Raw genomic sequence first — 14,156 nt, 5'->3', positions numbered from 1 at the left:
TGAAGGGAGGGATTGGTTAAGGGAACATAACTACCTATTGTATACATAAGTGTTAATGACACCATTGGCTGCCCTTATCTGTTAGGCACGCCGCGAGCCACCTCTAAATACAGATAATACTGATTATAGTGGAACAATGGCAACGGGTTGGCCTATGCAACACTGTAATGCATGTTGCTTCATAGACCCTCTGGTTGGTTGGCATGCTGTCCCAACCTTGGACATTCGGCTCGTTAGCAGCACGTGAGCAAAATGGACCCCCAGATGCTTAGAGTAATGTCAGACTAATCCCCACTTTTCCCAATTAATCCATCGTCTCTCACTGGGTCTCTCACTGGTCCAGCCCTAAGCCAAGATTTCTCCTTTTTAGTTGACCTTGCAACCTGTTTTCTGTTCCAGGACATTTAAGGGAGTGTAAGCACAGAGAGAATCAAAGTCACTCTCTGTGCTGCCTTTGAGGCCACAGGTGGGAGATGTTCTTCCGGAATTGCGGTACTCGTGGAACCCCGAACCACTGTAAAGGAAACACTGGTTGAGTGTCAAGCCAAAACAGAACCAACAACCAATCAACAAGTAAGTGGAACGGTCTTACCAAAAAGGCGTCTGTGGAGTAGCGGTTGTACCTATGGGGGAGGTTCCGAAACACAGCAAGGCTGTTCTTTTCAGTGTGTAGCGATCCCAGCAACGTTGCAAGTACCGGGCCCACCTGATGCCAGAATCCGCACAAGAAAGTAGGAGTCCGTGAAGCAGTCCGTGGTCGTAACGATGATCCAAAAGTAAGTACCAGAGCCAAGGGTTATCCGCTGCCAGTCCGTGAAACAAATCCGAGGTCAAGATCCAAAAAGGTGAGACAGAAGGTAAGTAGCGCCGCACAGGAATCCGAGGAAACAGCTGTGAAGCACCGAAGCACCGCGACACAGCCGTTTAAATACTGGCGCTGCTATTTCCTCCCGGTCACATAACCCATGACCGCATCACGTGAGTGTAGTCCAGAAACACGTGAGCGGAAGGTGGCGGTCATGTGATGCGAAAGAAGCCGGTCTAGCAGCCGCCACGGAAGACGCCAAAGGGGCAGACGTCTCCGCGGGCAAACAGCATGCCGACCCAAGCTTTGTGTCAATCGGTGCCGTGGCAACTGGGACGAAGAGAGAACCTGTGAGTCCCGGAACCAGGCAAGAGGGCGAGGTGGGCACGGGGATGAGGAATGGGACCCCCAGAGGGACGAGTGGAGTGCGTGATATATCACAAGTATGACACTGACAATGGGCCTCATTCCGAGGTTGGAGGTAGTAATGGTGCTATTAGCACCATGGCTACCCCCTTACAGCATACCGGGTCCGGGTTCCCTGAATGGGGAATTACCGGGCTATTCCAACCTTGGAGGGCCCGGTAATTCCTCATTCAAGGAACCCAGACCCGGTACTTCTCCATTCCCATTTGAGCCCCCACAGGGCTCAATGGGAATGGGGACCATGCTAATAACAAGCCCGTTATTAACGGGCCCGTTATTAGCATGCAGGTCCTTTAGCGGCTCCCACTAAGGGCGCCTGGAAAAACCAGCCGCCCTTAGCTAAAGGACCTCGTAATGCGGCAGTAAGGGGTTAACAGCACCGGCACCCTTACCGGCGCTTTAACCCCTTACCTCCAACCTCGGAATGAGGCCCAATGTTTACAATTTGTAAAACCATTATTGAAAATGTTGAAGTTGTAGGAACTCCAATTTTGCCCCTTAAATAAGATGGGAGTAGTCTCGACCATCAAACGATAAACAAAACAGTCGTAGTGGATGGAGTCTGTCAAATCAAAATGGCCTATGCAAACAAAACCCAATGCCTGCCCTATCTCTTGTACACAAAGTGTAAAAAGTAGAAATGTATGCGGAGGAAAAATCAGTGTTCAAAAGAATAAAGGTAGTTGAACCAGCTCTCCTCCTCACGTTAAACCTCACGGAGTAAGGCTGTCCTTGTAGGCAGGATGACACACGCTGGCTCAGTTTCTAACACTAAGTAGTTTCAAACCATGGATTGAGGCCCACCTGGCTTTCCACATTAAAGTCTCTTTCTTTACTTTCAAAATTGTATTCCAATGTAAAGTTTAGCAAGGTCCCCCTCTGCCTGGCTCAGACCTTACAGCGCACAGTTCATGTAGGCCCCCCTCTGTCGGGCTCAGACTGCTCATGTCACAGTTCAACACAAACTTGCAGGGCTCCTTTCTCCAAGCTTATTGTACTTTGGGCCTCCCTCTGTCGGGCTCAGACACCTTTTGGATGTTGAAGACTTTTGATTGTGCGTGGTTCTTTTTTACAGACCACCGCTGGACCACTTCGACTCAAAGTTCACATTAACTCTCGCTTAATTCACTTTTTAACTTCAAACAATGTACCTTTTGCAGAGACTTTCGAATGGGCTACTTTCTTTCGCAGAACCACTCCGTTACTTAGTATCGCTGATCTTATCTACCTTTTACTTCAATGTTCATTGACAGGTCTGCCTTTGCTCACGTCTCATCCACACGCTTGCCTTCTCTTGTGATATAATGTTGACATTTAATTCGCTTTAACACACACCGGTCTCTCAGGTTGCTTGCCAACTCACCAGATGTGTGCCCTTCTTTCTTGTTTTGCTATTTCCAATTCACGATTCAAGGTTAGTACCACAGACCTGGCCTCGCCTCCCCAACTCTGCCATTCACCCAGGAGGGTGGCTGGCATCCTTGAAACCCAAATCAATCTTCACTCGTGGGATCTGGCCTTCAACACGTCTCTCTCACAGCCTGTTGGAAGCAACAACCTCCAGTAGAAAACCCTTGGGGTTTTTGGCTCGCTGCTCTTGTCCCTTGGTCCATTGCTCTGCTCCAGTAGGTGTGCCTTCGCCCCAGAAGCTCTGCTCGTACTCATATTCTGCCTTGCTCAGAATGTGTCTTTACTTGTTGCCTTTTATTTGTGTGAGGAGAGCTTACTGGTATCGTGTGTATGCACTTACTATAAAGTGCCTGACTTTGTCTGACCCGATTAACGGGACATGTCCAGTACGATGTTAGAGAGTTGGTCTGGTTATTATCAGTGACTCTCTTCCAGTGTTTGTGTAAAAAGGGGCGTAAGGGAGTTGGAAAATCCTACAAAATAGGATGAGGCAGATGAACTGAAAAGGGGGGGATACCATGTCTCACCATTGGCTGTCTCACCCCCACTCCTCGAAGACCCCTCACCCAGGTGATCCTCCCTCACTGGTCCACACCTAGGGTCTCGAGCCAAAGGCGATGGCCGTGCCCTGGCCACCTGCGAGAGAGATCCCTGGGGACCAGCTGGTAAGGCACCCTCTAGTTTCTCACATACCCTTTCCCTGTACGATGTAGCCGCATATGTTTCACAGAGATACCGGGACAGGAAATCGACGTTCCCCTGTTCTTTAGTTTTCTTTGTTCCACAGTCAAACAGTAGGGTTGCAGGTCTAAGAACCATCGCATGACTCGGGGGAGGGGTTTAGAGTCCTTCTGTTGACTTTTCCATACTAAAGGTGAGTGGCCGGTGACGAGTGTGAACTTTCTCCCTAGAAGGTAGTATCTTAAATGGACAATTGCCCATTTGATGGCAATGACCTCCAATTCCAACACAGAGTAGTTCTTCTCGCATGGGAAGTGTTTACGACTAGTGAATAGAATGGGGTGTTCTAATCCATCGTACATCTGTGAGAGAGCCATCAGTTTGCAACACAAATTCTTTCGAAAAGTCTTCTACTTTTAGGATGGGGTTCCGACACAAGGGGCCTCATTACGAGTATGGTGGTAAGGCAACAACGGCGCCGGTATCGCTACCGGCACCGTTGTTACCATACCACCATACTATGAGTTCTGCTCGAGGGTGCCCTTGCAGACACCTGGTCTGACCAGGTGGCCGTACCAGCACCCACAATCAGAACTTGATGGTAATACCGGTACCGTTATTAACGGTACCGGTGCCACCACCCTACCCATTCCCATTGAGCCCTATGGGGCAGAATGGTGTTGGGGAGTCCCTTATCAATGGCACCCGCGAATAGGCAATTACCGGTTCTGCCAAACTCGGCATGACCCGGTAATTGCCCATTCGCGGGTGCCGGAAAAAAATTGATACCGGCTGCAGCCGTGCCTGTACTACAGGCGCGGCTACCTCCAGCCTCGTCATGAGGCCCAAGGTTTTTTTAAGGTTGGTGTAACGTGCATCAACCTCATCAGTCAAATTAATCTTCTGGGGTTCAGCATTCCTTAATTTCTCTGTTAGTCTGGCTGTTCTATCTGAAAAATGTGGGATAAACCTTTTGATAATAACCAATCAATCCTAGGAATGCCCTGAGATCTCCCTTGGTTTTGGGTGTGGGGGCATCTAGGACGGCTTTCACTTTTACTTGTTGGGGCTGGACACTGCCATTCCCTACAAAGAAGCCTAGGTATTTCACGGACGATTGAGCCAACATTTGGATAGATTAGCAGTTAAGCCGGCCTCTCCGAGGGTTCTCATAATAGTAGAAAGATGGAAAAGATGGTCTTCCTAAGTTTCACTATAAATGACTGGTGTCAATATAGGCCCCACAGAAATCAGAGTAGGGCTGTAATATCCTGTCCATGAGTCATTGGTATTAAGATTGAACAGTTCATTACCCAGCCAATGAAGTGAGCTGGAAGTGAAGGTGGCTGTTGGGCTGGAGACTCTGCTCTGTTCTCTACTTGCTGGTGCGTTTAAAGCTGTAAGGAGGAGGGGAAGTGCGGACTGAACCCGTGAGACAAAACACCTGGAGGACTTTTGTTTTCTTGTTTGGACTTCATTACCCAAAGTAAATACTCTAGACACGGGGAGCTTCTTTGCCATATTCTATCGGGAGAGTGGTTGGGCTCTGTTTTCTGTGGGTTGGGCTTCAGTGTCCAGCTAGAGGAGGGACTATAAAAGCACGTTCCTAATCGGTGCTTTGTTACTCTTGTTGCTATAAATCCTGTGCACGCCTTGACCACGCCCCCCAGGCTCCCAGACTCCTGTCTTTCACTACTTAGGCTGTGGTTCTCGCGCATGGCGCGCGCGCGCATGAAGTGAGCTGGAAGTGAAGGTGGCTGTTGGGCTGTTAGGCTGAGAGGGTGAGTGAGTATTGGGGGAAGAAAGCGTGTTGTCTCTATAGATTCAATATTGTGAGCATAACGCCACTTCTGGGAAAGATTGGCGGTACTTATTTTTTAGCATTTGTATGGTAGTTTACATATTCGCTGAGTTTGTCACCTTGAAATGGCTGTAACTATTGGGAGAACCTTTTTTCCGTTTTCCTTGTGACTTGTGCACTGTTCCATACACTACTGAGGTCTGACTCACTCTCCCCACGGACTGTTGTGTTCCTCCCAGTCCTGGGGGGGATTTAGTCTGTAGACCGGTGGGTAAAAGCTCGGGGGGACTTGGTGATTCTTTGGGGTGTAGTACAAACCAAGGTCCAATACACTTTTCTGGTAAAATGGCAACAGTGCTAAGGAATGGTAAAATCTGCAAATCCACGTCCACTACCGCAACGCGCTCAGGTGAAGCGCTGAGTGACGCTGTACAGGACCCCATTCACAATAACATGGTGGATGCACAGGAGGCCAAAGAGAACTTAGATGCCCCAGGTAGTGTGAAAGGGGACGGGGCAGCCTCAGGCTTGAGAGGGGTTAGAGTTCTCGCATATGTACTCGCAGATTCATGCAAAGGGGAATGGTCATGATTCAGGCGATGAGGACGTCTCTCTCATCCCTGCTGGCCTCTCCTTCAGATCCCTAGCACTACCACAGACCAGCTTTTTGAGCATACGTGAGACACAAACCCAACATGTCAGTGAAGATGCAAACGACATAAATCTAGATGTCTCTATGATGTCGCAGGCAGTTAAGATGGAGTTGGGCAAGCGCACCAGACTCTCACGGGGTCCTTCTACTCCGGTGAATGCTGCGCGAAATGGCATCGATAATGTACACCTCTTCAATACCCTCCCCCCAATGGGGACCTTTTCACTCCAGAGTCTTTGCTGCAAATGCTAAATGTCCTCTTCCTCCTGCCACACTCTGTACCCAGGCCCAAACGGCATTACTATGGGATGGGACAAGTGAGCCAGGGTCACCGGAAGGGTCAGTGATGTCTGATAAACAGGCTGATGTAGCGCTCCCATTGCCTGTTACTCAAGCTCCTACTCCATTGGTTTCACTGACTAGCTCTCCTATTCTGGAAAATAATGAATATTTTGAGGAAAATCTCCTGGACAAGGGGCATGAACTCTCCCACTGGGAAGTGAGAGAGCTTAAACGAATCTCATTGGAAACACAATCTAAACTCAATAGAGTGGAAGGCTTCCTGATGGGCACGTCCTACGGATATGGCACACTGGAGACCGGTCCTCTTCTACCCGAAACAAGACATCAAACCCCCAAGGCTCCCAAACCCCTGAGGGAGTCTGTGGGGTCCTAGATTAGGGGGGCCATTCCCAAACCAAACTAAACCAAACAAGGCTGACCTGACAGCCGGGAATAGCGCTTTAAGGGCCGAAGGAGAGGGGGGGGGGGGAATTCTTAAAGCCATTGAAGAGCTAGCCTTGAAAATTACTAGTCTGGAACAGGGACTCACAAACCTGGATCGAAGACAACTTCTATTCCATTTTTGGGGAGGTCTGTGCAGGTTCCAGATAAGGAAAACTCCCGCCTGATATGAATTCCCGGATAGCCCTTCTGCCCTCACTGACATCATAGAAAATACCTCTCGTGCAAAGGGACCGGTAATAAGTAGCCAAATACCGGAAGATGTCTAAAGCACAGGCTCTGAAGGATATTCATTATCCAGGCGTCAAAAACGTCTGCTTTGAAAGCAGAAAATAGGCTGCTAAAGAAAAGCCTGAAGTCTAATAAGGCTCAAATAAAAATAAAAGAAGAAGTCAATGTCCTGACGAATGAAGTTGCTCTCTTAGACTTGATCCAACTGAATGAAGAAAGCCGTTTGGCGTTGCAGCTTCATAATACCAACGCTGGTATCATACCAACTAGTGCAACTTTGGCAAACACAAAAAAGAATAAAAAAAAAAAAAAAGCAAATAAACAACTGGGGGGCCATACTGGATTGTCTGATACCGCTGCGGGAGTAGAGAATGAGAAACCTCCTTTACCCCTAAATATTGAAGGGGGGGACTCCAAGGAAGTGAAGCAATCACAACTGTCTAACTTCTATAGGGTAGTAGAGAAATAGACATCCAGACAGATTGGGCCGCAGGAAACCCCGCAGCAGATAGCTCATGCCCCTATGACATCAGCAGAGTCAAACAAATTAGGCTTCTCTTCCAACCAAGGTCTGGAAACCAGGCCTGCTCCTTCCTGTGGAATTAAACCATTCAGCCACCCCCTCCCCCCCCCTGAACTTGCCAGATCAGGACACCGTGGCAGGCCAGCCGAGGGCATTTTAACTGCAGTTAAAGTAGCAATTGGCACGAGAATTCTGGAATCGAGGGAAATATTGTGTGGGGTAGTAGCGGTAGTTTTGGAACGATCTAATGGTCACCACTCGATCCCTTTATTGGTGCTCAATATATATTGGAATCCTCATGCATTATTGGGCAATGTAATAGTGTCATTGAATACCTGCTTCTCGACCATGTTAAATACAGAGGACTAAATATCATAGTAGTGGGGGATCTTAATTCCGAAATCAAATATGGTCTAGGCCTGAACAAAAAGATGGGTTCTTCTTCTACTCGATCTATGGGGAACTCCGGGATGATTGAAGGGGCGCCCTTTGCTGCTACCAGTAAAATTACTCACGGGCAGATTTGGCGTACGTTATTCGAATCATGGGGTCTTACTCACATGAACGTATGCCTTGAATCCTCTGTAGAAGAGTTCACATGGTCGAATGGGCTTTATAAATCCACCATTGATCATATATTTATGTTAAATAGCCTATTGGATGCGTGTTTCAAATTTTCAGTGATCACCTCTGAAATGAGTGACCACAGGTTCTTAGAGGCTACATTAACATGGAATTTTAGCACAATAAACCAAGGGAAAATAAACACAGCTCTAACAATCTCATGTGCAGGAAACTGTATAAAATGGCATGATGGGAATATAAGCAAATTGAATGCTGTATTTGGTCATGAATACCAGTGTACTTCGTGGCCTATTAGATCGCTTCTATTTTCTGTGCCTGTTTTTCCAGAATATGTAAGTTGTCTGATTGATAGCTCTGTGAAATGCCTGAATAACACGGTCGCTACACACTCACGCACGCATGTATATGATCCAATGGTGAGATCTAAAAAAAACTCCTTGAATCGCAGCATCCGTGCGATTTTAAGCTCCAACTTAGAACAGAACATAAAATCGAAGCAAATTAGATCAATCAAACAATCAAAAAGGAATTGGCAAAAAAATCATAAGATGGCAATGCTAGAAAATGGGAATGGGGGAGGGAGCTAACAACGGGCCGTTTACGACCGCTGGATGTCTTGTGCCAAATTCCATTGAGAGTTAGGCACTGGATGTCCATACATTTGTCCTTCCATTGATTTAGTGGGCGATGTATCTTTCCTTTGTATAATTTGGTATTGTGGCGGTCAATTCGGCCTGCGGCGTTTTCCCGAAAGTTGCCAGCCAGCCATCTCCAGATAATTCTTGCATGCAGTGATAGCAATCCAAGCTCATGTCTAATAATTGACATCGGTATAGCATTTGGGAGTCTCCGGATCCTCTTCCAAAACTTGCTTTCTAGTTTTTTCCAAGTTTCCCAAGGCATTCCAAAACCAGCTTCTCCTGCATATGTCAACGTTGGGACCACCTTCTGGTTGTAAAAATTGATGATTGGCGTGAGTGAAAATTTACCAGATTTTCTCCCGATCACCATTGCTTGGGCGCTAAGCTGTTTTATTTTCAGTTGCAGGTTTTCGATACAGGCTTTTTCGACGCTGCTTGCACTGATCTTAATCCCCATATATTTTATTGATGTTACAACCTTTATTCAGGACATCTAGCAAGGAAATAGAGTGGTGGTTATTATGATTTGATCTTTCTCCTTTCTTACAAATTGGAACTACTACCGCCTTTTTCCATGAAGCAGGCGTTCTACCATCTTGCATTATTCTCTTAAATAGTTCCATGCAGAAAGAATTCCGGGGCTTCCTTGAGCATGACGTTTGTCATGCCGTCAGGGCCCGGGGCACGGGAAGAACTAACCTTGTTGAAGATGCTTCTAACTTCTTCTTTGTGGAAAGTGATTGCCCATGCTTCTTGTTGGGCTGGCAGATGAGTTGTGTTTTCTCCCTTTTTTGATCAAACAGTAAAGCAAAGTGGTCCATCCATCCGGATTCCTGAATTGGGTTTAGTTGGAATGCCTCCTGACCTTCTGCTTTTCCATTTATAAGGGACCAACAATAATTTCGAGTTCTTCATAGTTGATACTTTCAACATGTCTTCTGGATCATTTTGATAGAGCATGTGTCTGTGCCCCCGGGCCCAGTTCTTATATTGTGATTTCCTTTTCCTTCTTATTGCTGGGGTACATTTTAGGTGTTTCAGATCCTGGCTCAGTTGGCGTTTTTTAATTGGCATTATTTCGTCATAGACCTGTTTTCTCTTATAATGGGGTTTTCCCCTCCCATCCGTTGTTTCTCTGAAAGTATTTAAACAAAATGTGTACTCTGACCCCTCTTTCGGGTTCTGTTTCCACAATCCCAATGTTTCCCCATCTCTTATTGTGGTTTCTGCCATCCAATGCTGGGTTCGAGTTTGTTTTTCGTTTGGAGGTCTTGCCAGCTTCCTTTTTACTTGCCAGGCAATCTATGTTTAGGTCTCTTCATAACACTATTTATTGGTCAATTAGCTGCTCTCTTTAGTCATCAATCTATTTCATAAGGACTTTCATTCCTTAGCTTTGGAATTCCAATATAAATTAAAGAGGACCATCAGACCCTCCTTGGGGTTTAGATTTTCCGTTATTTTTAGTATCAAAATCTGTATCAATGAGTTAGGGTGCATGACCCTCTGTACCTCTCCCATTGTTTTGTTTTTTATCATAGCCAAAAGCCCAGAACGGGGTCTTCCTCTTGACCCTTTTGACACCTTGTTCAGAAATCCTGTATAGCCGTCCATAATCGGAGCTTCTCTTAGCCAAGATTCCTGAAAACATAGGACATTCAGTGTCGCTAATCTTGGGTCAAGGGAATGAAACAAGTGGGAGAAGCCCCTCTAGTTCCATGAGCCGATTCAAATCCTTTTCTCACTGGCCTGCTTCCCGCTATAGGCTTTTGACCCTGTCGCTAGAGTTTTTAAAAGCCAGGCCCATGATTCTTCCTTGGGTACCCTCGTAACCAGCTCCCCTCTCTTCATGATTGTTGCTTGTTGATATTCTGACGTTATTCTGAGGGCCTGCGGGCCTTGCAGCGCCACCAGAGACTGTCTCCTAGGTTTCGCCTGCTCTGCTCCTTGTTAGGCAGAATCCTGTGCAGTTCCCTTAGGGAACACTGCAAAAAGATTAAGACTACAGGAGCAAGCAGTAAACCCAATTGGTAGCAGTCTGCACCACCCAGATTTACCTGGTAGCTGTGGCTGAGCAGTCAGACCTCTCTCAAGAAGAGTAGGGCAGTATATAGAGTATACACAATAGGGCTAAAAACACAGTAGAGCACACAAATACTGACCAGAGCTTTGGTATAAAAGTATATAATTATTTATTTAAAACACACTTTAGGAAATACACTAGCACTCTAAATCAAAAGCAAGTTAAAACACAGTCAGGAAATGTATACACACCTCCCTTAATAACTATTAGACAAGTCCAAGTCAAAACACCACTATTTGTCAAAATAGATGCGAACGCTTTACTTAGATGGCACTCCAATAATTTAGTTAAAGGGAGAGAAAAGACAGGTCATGGAAATAAAACAGTTCCCAACACTTTTCTAGGTTCAAAGCAAGTTAGTGAAGACAGTATACACTGTAGAGCCAAAGTTCATAGGCCAGGCCCACTTTACATGGAGCAAGGCGAAATGTGCCCAAGATCACACAGTTTAAAATGCACTAAAAGTCTTTGCAGAATGTTCAAAAGAGGTTGTGGTGATTCAAAAGGTAAAGTTAGAAGGTATGGGGGCCAACCCAGTTGGAAAGCCAAGGATTTAAGGGTCACCTTTAGCAAACCATAGAAAGGGAGGCCATGTGGAACACAGTACCTTTAAAGTTGAGGAAGCTCCAGCAGTGGCAGTTGTTCCTGGCAGCGGGTGCAGTTCGTGGTTTCGACCAGGGGAAGAGGGGATCTCGTCGAGGAGGAAACTTGGAGTCGTTGCACTGCCCAGGGAAGAGACCAGTCGCGGAGTTTGTCGGTTAAAAGGTGCGTTCCTTTTTTTCGCGGTCAAAGTGGTGAAGCTTGGCTATCCGGCCGCCGGGGTGCTTGGCACGGGCGATTCGACCAAGAGACGTCCTGGAAGGCAAAATGGCAAACTGGTTGATCCCACCAGCTCAAAGGAAGAAGACTCGTTCAGCAGAAGATCTTCTCTTGTCGTTGGGAAAGTGGTGAGGTCGTTGCAGCAGGGCTCCACCGGTGGTGTCGTCATTGCAGATGGCTCAGCTTCTTCCCTCTTCGGATTTCTTAGGTCCTGTGCCGACTTCTCTGAAGTTCCAGTCCCAAAAGCCCTGCTTTTATGCAGAAAAACCCCCATTCAACAGCCTAGCTGTCACTCACACATGCTAAGTGGTGAGCCGGGCGGCTCACCACTGGGCCAATCAGAATAGAGTGCGACTTGGGTTGCTAAGGCAATGCAGTCCAGGGTGCCGATTCCCCTCCCCACACATCCTGTGGAACCCAGACAGAGTGGCACCAGTTGGAGGGCTTATGTGGAGAAGCCCGCCAAAAAGTGGAACAAAGGGCCCGACCTTAGTTAGAGTTACAGAGACGGACACAAACTCCATTTTAGAAAAGAGTTCTGGCGAAAAGACCCAACCAGTGATTTTATATTAAATAAATAAACCGGCGGTATCTTTAACATTGCACCAAAAAGTGGTACGTTTAAAACCAATGGGAAAATCCCATAGGAAATATTCTGGTGGAATATTTTGCGTGGTAACCACTGCCACCAGCCAGAAACTCGGCAAGGGGGGACTGGACAGTGCTAATTAACCCCTTGCTAATTAACCCCTTCCAGTACTTCCACAATATGATGGTTTGTACTGGTTCCGTTCAGAATTTTGGACTAGTAAAGTCAATGGTGACTTTACATGCCCTGGGAGACAGTGGTCAGTCCCAGGGTATCGAGTCTATGTTTGGAGGTCACTATGACAACCCTGTGTTACTGCACCGAGGGTGCTGTGTAACACACATACAAAACAGATGATACCCTATGGAGTAAAAGACCCCATAGCCCATAAGCACACAATAAGTCAAAGACATACCTCAAATCATGCCTAAGAGTGGGAGGAAAAGAGTCTCACTCTTAGCAGGAGAAAAAAACAAACCCCAAAAATCCAGCAAAGCTGCTGGGGGACTCACTAGGTTTGGGAAATTAGCCTTATAAGAGAATTCTCCCTAACACTCCTCCATATCCCATGAATGTTTTCTGTATGTTCTGCCACCTCTTTCCACCTCTACCTCACATTCCTTAAGGTCAAATCCCAAGGTACTCGGGTCATCTGTGGCTTTTACCAATGGAGCTGTAGTGGCTGCGATGGCCATGTGCAGACACACCCTGTTGTTTTCACGTTCACTTGGAAATCCAACAACCTTTATGTCTTTCGGTTCAATGACCCTCAACTGTGAGACGCTGTGCAGTAATCCCATTATGTTCGCTCTATTCAATATGAGGATTATCCCCTTTTAATACTCTCTCCAGAAAGACTTTGTGGTCAGAACTGTGCTTTTCTTTTCTCTGGATAATCTTATTCCCCACTTGCGCCAGTCTGAACTCCTAGTCCATTTCTTCTTCCTCGGGCTGCCTAAGGACTTTTCCCAGAAAAGGGGTTCTCTTGTTGATTGTTTTAACATTTTGTTCATCGTCTCCGATTGACTTTCGGGGAAAGCTGTTTTACTGCCCCCTTTTGTTTGCATGTTTTCTAAAGTTTCGAAGCCTTTTTCTATTTGATCATCCTCCCCCAGTTCTTCAATCGACTCCCCCCCCCCTCCCTCCATGGAGGAATCAGACACAGAGCTTATCTCCTGGATGTCCTGTTCCTCATCTTCGTACATCGAAAGTTGCAACAGATAGTCACTTTCCAAGTCCTGGTCAATAAGGTAATCTGGTGGAGGGGAATCACTCCCTCTGTGCCCACTACACTCCCTTTGACCACCTATGGGTTTTTTTGTACTTGGTATTACCAGTAGCTCCCTTGGTGGAACTTTTTTAGGGGTAGCCACTGATATTGATCTTACATTTCTTATGAAATGTCTGCCCTCCCCCCCTCCCTCCAGTTGCTACTTTCCGGCCTGCAATGTTTTTAGGCTTTTTCTTTGGTCTGATGAGTTTCCTTTCTGGCCCTGTCATTTGTGATTTTCGCTCTTTATGTTGAGCCCCCTCAAAGATAGAAAAAAGGTCTAAGGGCAACAAACCGCTTCCCGAAGATTCTGCCTGGCTGGTAGTGACCATCCCTCTCGGGTCCAACGTTTGGTTGTTTCTAGTTTTCCATACAGAGGCAGGGGGTGGGCACACATCTGTCTGTTGTTTAGGGATAGGCTCCCCTCACTGCTCACACAAGCCATTGCTCAGACACACCTGTACACTCCCTCTCGGTTCGAGCGGGAGCCTCTGCTGATCAGCCGTCCTCTTCTTCCTTTCCGACTCTTACATCCGATTCTGGGTCACCTCCAGACTTGGTCCAGCTGGTGTTTGATCGGGGGTACGTTTCCTTCTTTCCTTCTGCTCTTGGGATTTCATTAATTGAATCGTGTCTCTGAAACAAGTTAGAAAGGATTTCTTATCCTCTCTGGCATCTTCAGTTAGATCAGTGAGAGTATTAAATATCACCCCTTCCGATTACTTTTCTCTGTTCTTTTTTCTCTTGATGCTTCCAGATACAGTTCTATAAATATCAATTTAGAATGCATCAATTCCAGCAAGGTCAACTGGTCATTGTAGTTCTCGTTTAATGATTCACAAAGTATTAAGAAGGGAACGAGTGTGATGGAAACCATCGATCCAATAGATGCTTGA

This window comes from Ambystoma mexicanum, chromosome 1q, assembly GCF_040938575.1.
Source record: "Ambystoma mexicanum isolate Mex_15411 chromosome 1q, UKY_AmexF1_1, whole genome shotgun sequence".
Lineage (NCBI taxonomy): Eukaryota > Metazoa > Chordata > Amphibia > Caudata > Ambystomatidae > Ambystoma > Ambystoma mexicanum.
The sequence above is the reverse complement of the archived record's forward strand: the minus strand, read 5'-3'. Positions refer to the sequence as shown.